General features: G+C 54.2%; 1 non-coding gene across 1 annotated transcript; it reads left to right on the top strand.

The window, feature by feature from the left end:
- Positions 1–9,831: 9,831 nt before the first annotated feature.
- Positions 9,832–11,670, top strand: LOC145653954 (18S ribosomal RNA). The gene has a single exon (XR_014120197.1). It is a non-coding gene; the product is annotated as an 18S ribosomal RNA (ribosomal RNA).
- The last annotated feature ends 830 nt before the right edge of the window (positions 11,671–12,500 follow it).

Raw genomic sequence — 12,500 nt, 5'->3', positions numbered from 1 at the left:
GAAGTCTATTTCTAGGCTTATATAAAGGGTCAAACTTCTTGAAGTGTGCCCAGGCCCAGAGCTACTTTGCTGGGCATGACTGTGTTTGACCTCTTGGGTCTGGAAGTCTGGTGGTAGTAGTAGTAGTATGATTTAAAGGCACAAAGTGATTGAAGTGTGCCCAGGCCCAGAGCTACTTTGCTGGGCATGAATGTGTTTGAACTCTTGGGCCTGGAAGTCTGGTAGTAGTAGTATGATTTAAAGGCACAAAGTGATTGAAGTGTGCCCAGGCCCAGAGCTACTTTGCTGGGCATGACTGTGTTTGACCTCTTGGGCCTGGAAGTCTGGTGGTAGTAGTAGTATGATTTAAAGGCACAAAGTGATTGAAGTGTGCCCAGGCCCAGAGCTACTTTGCTGGGCATGAATGTGTTTGAACTCTTGGGCCTGGAAGTCTGGTAGTAGTAGTAGTAGTAGTAGTAGTAGTAGTAGTAGTAGTAGTAGTAGTATGATTTAAAGGTACAAAGTGAATGAAGTGTGCCCAGGCCCAGAGCTACTTTGCTGGGCATGACTGTGTTTGACCTCTTGGCTCTGGAAGTCTATTTCTAGGCTTATATAAAGGGTCAAACTTCTTGAAGTGTGCCCAGGCCCAGAGCTACTTTGCTGGGCATGACTGTGTTTGACCTCTGGGGCCTGGAAGTCTGGTAGTAGTAGTATGATTTAAAGGCACAAAGTGATTGAAGTGTGCCCAGGCCCAGAGCTACTTTGCTGGGCATGACTGTGTTTGACCTCTTGGGCCTGGAAGTCTGGTAGTAGTAGTAGTAGTAGTAGTAGTAGTAGTAGTAGTAGTATGATTTAAAGGTACAAAGTGAATGAAGTGTGCCCAGGCCCAGAGCTACTTTGCTGGGCATGACTGTGTTTGACGTCTTGGGCCTGGAAGTCTGGTAGTAGTAGTATGATTTAAAGGTACAAAGTGAATGAAGTGTGCCCAGGCCCAGAGCTACTTTGCTGGGCATGACTGTGTTTGACCTCTTGGCTCTGGAAGTCTATTTCTAGGCTTATATAAAGGGTCAAACTTCTTGAAGTGTGCCCAGGCCCAGAGCTACTTTGCTGGGCATGACTGTGTTTGACCTCTGGGGCCTGGAAGTCTGGTAGTAGTAGTATGATTTAAAGGCACAAAGTGATTGAAGTGTGCCCAGGCCCAGAGCTACTTTGCTGGGCATGAATGTGTTTGAACTCTTGGGCCTGGAAGTCTATTTCTAGGCTTATATAAAGGGTCAAACTTCTTGAAGTGTGCCCAGGCCCAGAGCTACTTTGCTGGGCATGACTGTGTTTGACCTCTTGGGCCTGGAAGTCTGGTAGTAGTAGTAGTAGTAGTAGTAGTAGTAGTAGTAGTAGTAGTAGTATGATTTAAAGGTACAAAGTGAATGAAGTGTGCCCAGGCCCACAGCTACTTTGCTGGGCATGACTGTGTTTGACCTCTTGGGCCTGAAAGTCTATTTCTAGGCTTATATAAAGGGTCAAACTTCTTGAAGTGTGCCCAGGCCCAGAGCTACTTTGCTGGGCATGACTGTGTTTGACCTCTGGGGCCTGGAAGTCTGGTAGTAGTAGTATGATTTAAAGACACAAAGTGATTGAAGTGTGCCCAGGCCCAGAGCTACTTTGCTGGGCATGAATGTGTTTGAACTCTTGGGCCTGGAAGTCTGGTAGTAGTAGTATGATTTAAAGGTACAAAGTGAATGAAGTGTGCCCAGGCCCAGAGCTACTTTGCTGTGCATGACTGTTGACCTCTTGGCTCTGGAAGTCTATTTCTAGGCTTATATAAAGGGTCAAACTTCTTGAAGTGTGCCCAGGCCCAGAGCTACTTTGCTGGGCATGACTGTGTTTGACCTCTGGGGCCTGGAAGTCTGGTAGTAGTAGTATGATTTAAAGGCACAAAGTGATTGAAGTGTGCCCAGGCCCAGAGCTACTTTGCTGGGCATGATTCTGTGACCTCTTGGGTCTGGAAATGTGGTACTTTGAAGGATTAAAAGAGTGAAACGGTCTGAAGTGTGCGCAGGTGTAAAGCAACCTTGCTAGGCATGAAGGTGTGACCTCCAGGGCCTGGAAGTCTGGTGGTAGTAGTAGTATGATTTAAAGGCACAAAGTGATTGAAGTGTGCCCAGGCCCAGAGCTACTTTGCTGGGCATGACTGTGTTTGACCTCTTGGGCCTGGAAGTCTGGTGGTAGTAGTAGTATGATTTAAAGGCACAAAGTGATTGAAGTGTGCCCAGGCCCAGAGCTACTTTGCTGGGCATGACTGTGTTTGACCTCTTGGCTCTGGAAGTCTATTTCTAGGCTTATATAAAGGGTCAAACTTCTTGAAGTGTGCCCAGGCCCAGAGCTACTTTGCTGGGCATGACTGTGTTTGACCTCTGGGGCCTGGAAGTCTGGTAGTAGTAGTATGATTTAAAGGCACAAAGTGATTGAAGTGTGCCCAGGCCCAGAGCTACTTTGCTGGGCATGAATGTGTTTGAACTCTTGGGCCTGGAAGTCTATTTCTAGGCTTATATAAAGGGTCAAACTTCTTGAAGTGTGCCCAGGCCCAGAGCTACTTTGCTGGGCATGACTGTGTTTGACCTCTTGGGCCTGGAAGTCTGGTAGTAGTAGTAGTAGTAGTAGTAGTAGTAGTAGTAGTAGTAGTAGTAGTATGATTTAAAGGTACAAAGTGAATGAAGTGTGCCCAGGCCCACAGCTACTTTGCTGGGCATGACTGTGTTTGACCTCTTGGGCCTGAAAGTCTATTTCTAGGCTTATATAAAGGGTCAAACTTCTTGAAGTGTGCCCAGGCCCAGAGCTACTTTGCTGGGCATGACTGTGTTTGACCTCTGGGGCCTGGAAGTCTGGTAGTAGTAGTATGATTTAAAGACACAAAGTGATTGAAGTGTGCCCAGGCCCAGAGCTACTTTGCTGGGCATGAATGTGTTTGAACTCTTGGGCCTGGAAGTCTGGTAGTAGTAGTATGATTTAAAGGTACAAAGTGAATGAAGTGTGCCCAGGCCCAGAGCTACTTTGCTGTGCATGACTGTGTTTGACCTCTTGGCTCTGGAAGTCTATTTCTAGGCTTATATAAAGGGTCAAACTTCTTGAAGTGTGCCCAGGCCCAGAGCTACTTTGCTGGGCATGACTGTGTTTGACCTCTGGGGCCTGGAAGTCTGGTAGTAGTAGTATGATTTAAAGGCACAAAGTGATTGAAGTGTGCCCAGGCCCAGAGCTACTTTGCTGGGCATGATTCTGTGACCTCTTGGGTCTGGAAATGTGGTACTTTGAAGGATTAAAAGAGTGAAACGGTCTGAAGTGTGCGCAGGTGTAAAGCAACCTTGCTAGGCATGAAGGTGTGACCTCCAGGGCCTGGAAGTCTGGTGGTAGTAGTAGTATGATTTAAAGGCACAAAGTGATTGAAGTGTGCCCAGGCCCAGAGCTACTTTGCTGGGCATGACTGTGTTTGACCTCTTGGGCCTGGAAGTCTGGTGGTAGTAGTAGTATGATTTAAAGGCACAAAGTGATTGAAGTGTGCCCAGGCCCAGAGCTACTTTGCTGGGCATGACTGTGTTTGACCTCTTGGCTCTGGAAGTCTATTTCTAGGCTTATATAAAGGGTCAAACTTCTTGAAGTGTGCCCAGGCCCAGAGCTACTTTGCTGGGCATGACTGTGTTTGACCTCTGGGGCCTGGAAGTCTGGTAGTAGTAGTATGATTTAAAGGCACAAAGTGATTGAAGTGTGCCCAGGCCCAGAGCTACTTTGCTGGGCATGAATGTGTTTGAACTCTTGGGCCTGGAAGTCTATTTCTAGGCTTATATAAAGGGTCAAACTTCTTGAAGTGTGCCCAGGCCCAGAGCTACTTTGCTGGGCATGACTGTGTTTGACCTCTTGGGCCTGGAAGTCTGGTAGTAGTAGTAGTAGTAGTAGTAGTAGTAGTAGTAGTAGTAGTAGTATGATTTAAAGGTACAAAGTGAATGAAGTGTGCCCAGGCCCACAGCTACTTTGCTGGGCATGACTGTGTTTGACCTCTTGGGCCTGAAAGTCTATTTCTAGGCTTATATAAAGGGTCAAACTTCTTGAAGTGTGCCCAGGCCCAGAGCTACTTTGCTGGGCATGACTGTGTTTGACCTCTGGGGCCTGGAAGTCTGGTAGTAGTAGTATGATTTAAAGACACAAAGTGATTGAAGTGTGCCCAGGCCCAGAGCTACTTTGCTGGGCATGAATGTGTTTGAACTCTTGGGCCTGGAAGTCTGGTAGTAGTAGTATGATTTAAAGGTACAAAGTGAATGAAGTGTGCCCAGGCCCAGAGCTACTTTGCTGTGCATGACTGTGTTTGACCTCTTGGCTCTGGAAGTCTATTTCTAGGCTTATATAAAGAGTCAAACTTCTTGAAGTGTGCCCAGGCCCAGAGCTACTTTGCTGGGCATGACTGTGTTTGACCTCTGGGGCCTGGAAGTCTGGTAGTAGTAGTATGATTTAAAGGCACAAAGTGATTGAAGTGTGCCCAGGCCCAGAGCTACTTTGCTGGGCATGATTCTGTGACCTCTTGGGTCTGGAAATGTGGTACTTTGAAGGATTAAAAGAGTGAAACGGTCTGAAGTGTGCGCAGGTGTAAAGCAACCTTGCTAGGCATGAAGGTGTGACCTCCAGGGCCTGGAAGTCTGGTGGTAGTAGTAGTATGATTTAAAGGCACAAAGTGATTGAAGTGTGCCCAGGCCCAGAGCTACTTTGCTGGGCATGACTGTGTTTGACCTCTTGGGCCTGGAAGTCTGGTGGTAGTAGTAGTATGATTTAAAGGCACAAAGTGATTGAAGTGTGCCCAGGCCCAGAGCTACTTTGCTGGGCATGAATGTGTTTGAACTCTTGGGCCTGGAAGTCTATTTCTAGGCTTATATAAAGGGTCAAACATCTTGAAGTGTGCCCAGGCCCAGAGCTACTTTGCTGTGCATGACTGTGGTTGACCTCTTGGCCCTGGAAGTCTGGTGGTAGTAGTAGTATGATTTAAAGGCACAAAGTGAATGAAGTGTGCCCAGGCCCAGAGCTACTTTGCTGGGCATGAATGTGTTTGAACTCTTGGGCCTGGAAGTCTGGTAGTAGTAGTAGTAGTAGTAGTAGTAGTAGTAGTATGATTTAAAGGCACAAAGTGCTTGAAGTGTGCCCAGGCCCAGAGCTACTTTGCTGTGCATGACTGTGTTTGACCTCTTGGCTCTGGAAGTCTATTTCTAGGCTTATATAAAGGGTCAAACTTCTTGAAGTGTGCCCAGGCCCAGAGCTACTTTGCTGTGTATGACTGTGTGACCTCTTGGCCCTGGAATTCTGGTGGTAGTAGTAGTATGATTTAAAGGCACAAAGTGAATGAAGTGTGCCCAGGCCCAGAGCTACTTTGCTGGGCATGACTGTGTTTGACCTCTTGGGCCTGGAAGTCTGGTAGTAGTAGTATGATTTAAAGGCACAAAGTGATTGAAGTGTGCCCAGGCCCAGAGCTACTTTGCTGGGCATGAATGTGTTTGAACTCTTGGGCCTGGAAGTCTATTTCTAGGCTTATATAAAGGGACAAACTTCTTGAAGTGTGCCCAGGCCCAGAGCTACTTTGCTGTGTATGACTGTGTGACCTCTTGGCCCTGGAATTCTGGTGGTAGTAGTAGTAGTAGTAGTATGATTTAAAGGTACAAAGTGAATGAAGTGTGCCCAGGCCCAGAGCCAGGCCTGGGCAGCAGGGGGCGCTCCTGGCCATGCCCAGCGAGTTTCGTGCGAATCGGACCTGGTCCGGAAGAGATACGAAGGGAAAACTCATTACTCGTCGGGGTGGCACATCCAGGCTCTCGACCCTCCCAAAGCGTCCGACCAGGGTGCACCCTGCCGGGCATGGTTAGCCGCCAGCCCCCTTCCTGGAGGTCTGGTTGGCACGGGGTTTTGATTTATCGGTTTCATATCTCTGGGCTCCTTGGGAGCAGAAAGTCGGTTGAGGGCCCTTTGGAAAGAGCCGGGGCTGCCGTTTAACGCTGTCCAAGCGGCAGGCGAAGCGCACCCACCGTTTTTACGCTATGATTTTTTAAAACCGCCGGGGCGGCAAACACAGGGCCGGTCGGGTTTGAAGACGAATATCTCTTCGGCCCTTGGGAGGAGAGAAGCAGCGCGGGTCACCTTTGAACGCGCTCGCTGCCAGGAACGTCTGGCGTAAAAGTTTCGTGGGAATCGGACGTTCCTAGGCTGAGAAGCGAGCGCCCGCCCTCGGGCGGTCGGGGGCCCCTTTCTCATTCCCCGTCTGGGCTAAAAATACGAGGTCGGACCCGATGGACTCGGGAGACTGGAGAGTACCAGGGAGACCCTGGAAGCAGGCGACCCGACCCACGCTTCGCTGTCTCCTCGGCCCTCGGGAGTAGAAGCGCGGGGACGGTGGCGTGGGCAGCAGGGGGCGCTCCTGGCCATGCCCAGCGAGTTTCGTGCGAATCGGACCTGGTCCGGAAGAGATACGAAGGGAAAACTCATTACTCGTCGGGGTGGCACATCCAGGCTCTCGACCCTCCCAAAGCGTCCGACCAGGGTGCACCCTGCCGGGCATGGTTAGCCGCCAGCCCCCTTCCTGGAGGTCTGGTTGGCACGGGGTTTTGATTTTTCGGTTTCATATCTCTGGGCTCCTTGGGAGCAGAAAGTCGGTTGAGGGCCCTTTGGAAAGAGCCGGGGCTGCCGTTTAACGCTGTCCAAGCGGCAGGCGAAGCGCACCCACCGTTTTTACGCTATGATTTTTTAAAACCGCCGGGGCGGCAAACACAGGGCCGGTCGGGTTTGAAGACGAATATCTCTTCGGCCCTTGGGAGGAGAGAAGCAGCGCGGGTCACCTTTGAACGCGCTCGCTGCCAGGAACGTCTGGCGTAAAAGTTTCGTGGGAATCGGACGTTCCTAGGCTGAGAAGCGAGCGCCCGCCCTCGGGCGGTCGGGGGCCCCTTTCTCATTCCCCGTCTGGGCTAAAAATACGAGGTCGGACCCGATGGACTCGGGAGACTGGAGAGTACCAGGGAGACCCTGGAAGCAGGCGACCCGACCCACGCTTCGCTGTCTCCTCGGCCCTCGGGAGTAGAAGCGCGGGGACGGTGGCGTGGGCAGCAGGGGGCGCTCCTGGCCATGCCCAGCGAGTTTCGTGCGAATCGGACCTGGTCCGGAAGAGATACGAAGGGAAAACTCATTACTCGTCGGGGTGGCACATCCAGGCTCTCGACCCTCCCAAAGCGTCCGACCAGGGTGCACCCTGCCGGGCATGGTTAGCCGCCAGCCCCCTTCCTGGAGGTCTGGTTGGCACGGGGTTTTGATTTATCGGTTTCATATCTCTGGGCTCCTTGGGAGCAGAAAGTCGGTTGAGGGCCCTTTGGAAAGAGCCGGGGCTGCCGTTTAACGCTGTCCAAGCGGCAGGCGAAGCGCACCCACCGTTTTTACGCTATGATTTTTTAAAACCGCCGGGGCGGCAAACACAGGGCCGGTCGGGTTTGAAGACGAATATCTCTTCGGCCCTTGGGAGGAGAGAAGCAGCGCGGGTCACCTTTGAACGCGCTCGCTGCCAGGAACGTCTGGCGTAAAAGTTTCGTGGGAATCGGACGTTCCTAGGCTGAGAAGCGAGCGCCCGCCCTCGGGCGGTCGGGGGCCCCTTTCTCATTCCCCGTCTGGGCTAAAAATACGAGGTCGGACCCGATGGACTCGGGAGACTGGAGAGTACCAGGGAGACCCTGGAAGCAGGCGACCCGACCCACGCTTCGCTGTCTCCTCGGCCCTCGGGAGTAGAAGCGCGGGGACGGTGGCGTGGGCAGCAGGGGGCGCTCCTGGCCATGCCCAGCGAGTTTCGTGCGAATCGGACCTGGTCCGGAAGAGATACGAAGGGAAAACTCATTACTCGTCGGGGTGGCACATCCAGGCTCTCGACCCTCCCAAAGTGTCCGACCAGGGTGCACCCTGCCGGGCTAAGAGAACAGCCAGGTGAACCCTGGAGGTTCCGAACTCCAGACCCCTGGACCCGACGGCTCAGTCCGCCTCAGGTGCACTACAGAGGTCCTCGGGCTGTCCCTGAGTGCATTAAAACGGAAATCAGAATTACTCCCCCGGGTGGCACTTCCAGGCTCTCGACCCTCCCAAAGTGTCCGACCAGGGTGCACCCTGCTGGGCATGGTTAGCCGCCAGCCCCCTTCCTGGAGGTCTGGTTGGCACGGGGTTTTGCAAATAGGTCCCGTCGGGTATATGGGAGAGCAAAGAGAATCAATGGGGTCCAAGCACTAAATTCATCCAGTGGCGTTCTCTGGAAGCCCAAGGGGAGTCCGAGGGGTGTTCGGCCGGCAAGGGGAGCTCTCCCTCGGACACATGATCAAACGCCTGTCCCCTACCGGAAAGTGGTGTGCTCTGGATGCCCCCCCCCCCCCCCCATCCCCCGAGGGGGGTGCTTATCCCGCGAGGGGAGCCCTCCTCGGGTTAAGTGAACCATCATGCCGATTCCCCTATGGAAGTGGGCACATCCAGGCACACAGTCTGCTTTGCTCTCCCCGACCCGAGTGCGTCTGTTGGGCTGAGTGTACGCCCAGGCAACTGGATCCAATGGCTCAGTCCGCCGCAGCGTGCTTCGACGATGGGTCGTACAGCCATGCCACCAGGGTGGGCGTGTTTGTAAATGTACCAGTGGATTCTCGTCGGCCTGCCACATCCATGGTATCGACCCACCAGGCCTGTCCGACCAGGGGTTGACCCTGGACGGGCACGGTCTGTGGTTTGGCCCTTGTCCTAGATGAAATCGGGCACGGGGTTTTCTGGCCAGGTACCATCGGGTTACTGGGAGAGCGGCTTCGGTCTCCAGGTGAGACCAATGGTGAAGCAGCACGAGGCAATGGAGAGCATGCAAAGCGATGGGGAAGCCATGCACGGCAATGGCCACGAAAAAAAAAAAAAAATCACCACGGAAGGAACGTGAAGAACAAGGAGGAGTGTAGTGACACTGCCCAAAGCTGCCCGGTGTTGCAGGGGTCTATTGGTGTGTTGCTTCCTTGTTTGGTAGAGTGGAGTACCAGACCCGCCAGGGGTAGGCAAACCATTCCCCCTACGGTAAGTGAGGAGCCAGCCATTTGACGAGCGGGTGTCCACGTGTACGGGTGCGAGCGCTATCCCCCCACACGGGGTTAGGCCACGGCCTTAGGTGGACGTCTGCCGACCAGCCCCGGCTGATCCAGAACTTCTGATGTGGAGAGCGGTTTTGACAGATCCTCCCTGGTTCTAGCGGGTCAAGCCTCTGATGGGGGGTGGGGGTTATTTGTAACCCATCCCAGAACTCTCTGGGGGAGACTCAGACGGCCAGTCTGTCTACTCAGTTGTCCTATACTGGTGTCTGTGGTTTGGGAGGAAGGGAGTGCCCTGCTTTGTTGGCCTCCTCTTCAAACCTACCTGGGCCCACGAATCACTCTTCTTGGTTACATCACGAAACGTAGGTTGAGCGAGGCTAGGGGGGAGGGAATTCGACGAGGTCTTTCCCTTGTCCCCCCACCAGCGGCCCACGAAAATCAAAACGGCGTGAAGAGAGGGAACGCCGAAAGCACCTGGAGTCGGCCGTCCGCACCTCCGGAGGAGGTGGACGGGGTACGGTGCGGGCATGACCGGATGGGACAGCTTTGCATCAAGGTGAGAGGTCGGCGTCCGAAGGCCAGAGGGCGGTGCGCGAGCACGTTTACACTGGCCGCGGAAGCTGTCCTGGGTAGCCCTGTATGGCGTCTGGACCTGACGGCGCACGCACTTACAACCCGCTGCTTCCTAGCCCCCGGAAGGGGAGGCGGATGTCACTCGTGGTTCATCCCAGACCACGGTGCAAACTACCTGGTTGATCCTGCCAGTAACATATGCTTGTCTCAAAGATTAAGCCATGCAGGTCTAAGTGCACACGGCCGGTACAGTGAAACTGCGAATGGCTCATTAAATCAGTTATGGTTCCTTTGATCGCTCCACACGTTACTCGGATAACTGTGGTAATTCTAGAGCTAATACATGCAAACGAGCGCTGACCCTTCGGGGGATGCGTGCATTTATCAGACCCAAAACCCATCCGGGGGGCTCGGGCCCCCCGGCCGCTTTGGTGACTCTAGATAACCTCGGGCCGATCGCGCGCCCTCCGCGGCGGCGACGTCTCATTCGAATGTCTGCCCTATCAACTTTCGATGGTACCATAGTCGGCTACCATGGTGACCACGGGTAACGGGGAATCAGGGTTCGATTCCGGAGAGGGAGCCTGAGAAACGGCTACCACATCCAAGGAAGGCAGCAGGCGCGCAAATTACCCATTCCCGACACGGGGAGGTAGTGACGAAAAATAACGATACAGGTCTCTTTCGAGGCCCTGTAATCGGAATGAGCGTATCCTAAACCCATGGGTGAGGACCCATTGGAGGGCAAGTCTGGTGCCAGCAGCCGCGGTAATTCCAGCTCCAATAGCGTATATTAAAGTTGCTGCAGTTAAAAAGCTCGTAGTTGGATGTCGGGAGTGGGCTGGCGGTCCGCCGCGAGGCGTGCCACCGCCTGTCTCAGACCCTGTCTCCCGGTGCCCCCCGGATGCCCTTGGCTGGGTGTCCGGACGGGGCTCGGAGCGTTTACTTTGAAAAAATTAGAGTGTTCAAAGCGGGCCCGCTTCTCGCCTGAATACCTGAGCTAGGAATAATGGAATAGGACTCCGGTTCTATTTTGTGGGTTTCCTGAACCAGGGCCATGATTAAGAGGGACGGCCGGGGGCATTCGTATTGCGCCGCTAGAGGTGAAATTCTTGGACCGGCGCAAGACGGACGAAAGCGAAAGCATTTGCCAAGAATGTTTTCATTAATCAAGAACGAAAGTCGGAGGTTCGAAGACGATCAGATACCGTCGTAGTTCCGACCGTAAACTATGCCGACCCGCGATCCGGCGGCGTTATTCCCATGACCCGCCGGGCAGCGTGAGGGAAACCACGAGTCTGTGGGTTCCGGGGGGAGTATGGTTGCAAAGCTGAAACTTAAAGGAATTGACGGAAGGGCACCACCAGGAGTGGAGCCTGCGGCTTAATTTGACTCAACACGGGAAACCTCACCCGGCCCGGACACGGAAAGGATTGACAGATTGATAGCTCTTTCTCGATTCTGTGGGTGGTGGTGCATGGCCGTTCTTAGTTGGTGGAGCGATTTGTCTGGTTAATTCCGATAACGAACGAGACTCCGGCATGCTAAATAGTTACGCGGCCCTCCGCGGTCGGCGTCAAACTTCTTAGAGGGACAAGTGGCGTTCAGCCACGCGAGATGGAGCAATAACAGGTCTGTGATGCCCTTAGATGTCCGGGGCTGCACGCGCGCCACAATGGTTGGATCAGCGTGTGCCTACCCTACACCGAGAGGTGCGGGTAATCCGCTGAACCCCATTCGTGATGGGGACTGGGGATTGCAATTATTCCCCATGAACGAGGAATTCCCAGTAAGCGCGGGTCATAAGCTCGCGTTGATTAAGTCCCTGCCCTTTGTACACACCGCCCGTCGCTACTACCGATCGGATGGTTTAGTGAGGTCCTCGGATCGGCCCCGCCGGGGCTCCTCGCGGGCCTTGGCGGAGCGCCGAGAAGTCGATCAAACTTGACTATCTAGAGGAAGTAAAAGTCGTAACAAGGTTTTCGTAGGTGAACCTGCGAAAGGATCATTAACGGGTAACGCTGTCCGGCGTGCCTCCTCTCCCGACCCCCTCGACTTCGCCGTCCCCCCGCGTCGGGGCCCAGGGTCGAAAGGGTCTTCGGGGTTGCTGTTACACGTGGTCGCTTGCAGGTCAGGCTGGACAGAAGGCATAAAGGAGGAGCCTAGTCCCTCCCACCCCTTCCTCGTCCTCCGCCTCTTCCTCCGCGTCGTCCTTCAGCACCCCCCCCCCGCAGGCCCCGGTATTCTCTGGGTTCCAGCGCGAGAGACGCGTCGTTCAAAAAACTCGGCGTCCCCGCTCGTCGGGCGAAGGCCGGTTTCCCCTCACCTTGCCGGCAGGAGAAGCGCCTGCGAGTCGAGCGGGTCGTACGGGTCCGTCCCGCGCCCTCCCTCTCGCTCGCACGGCCGCTGCCTCCGTCCACCGCGAGGGGTTTTCCTATTTTGTTGTCCTTGTCATTCATCCCCGTCCCCTTGCTCGCTGACGAGCGGACTTTCCGGGGGGGGTTGCGAGCGCTGCTCCTCGTGGGGCAGGCCATGGCCCTTCCTGTGTTCGTCCGCCCACCGGCGTCCTGGGGCGTGGTGGTGGTGGGTGGCGCAGCCGGTTCCCCTGCTTCTCTCTCTCAGAAAGGAGTCTCAGGGGGACCCCCGGCAGGTACCTAGGGCTTGGCCCACGCTACGTGAGTTCCACCCCTTTCGAGGGGTCGGACGGGGCGGGCGCGGAGGGCCGCGGTTCAAAGACTGACTCGTCTGCCACGTGGGGCGTGTGGGCAAAGCGCAACCCCGCGCCCGTTTCAACACTCGCAGACGGGGGCGCCTGACCGGTTGGTGAAACCTTTTAAACCT

The sequence above is a fragment of the Electrophorus electricus genome, unplaced genomic scaffold (assembly GCF_041902795.1).
Source record: "Electrophorus electricus isolate QZ-2024a unplaced genomic scaffold, ASM4190279v1 Scaffold100, whole genome shotgun sequence".
Lineage (NCBI taxonomy): Eukaryota > Metazoa > Chordata > Actinopteri > Gymnotiformes > Gymnotidae > Electrophorus > Electrophorus electricus.
Note: the sequence above shows the minus strand (reverse complement) of the source record. Positions and strands in the feature narration are given on the sequence as shown.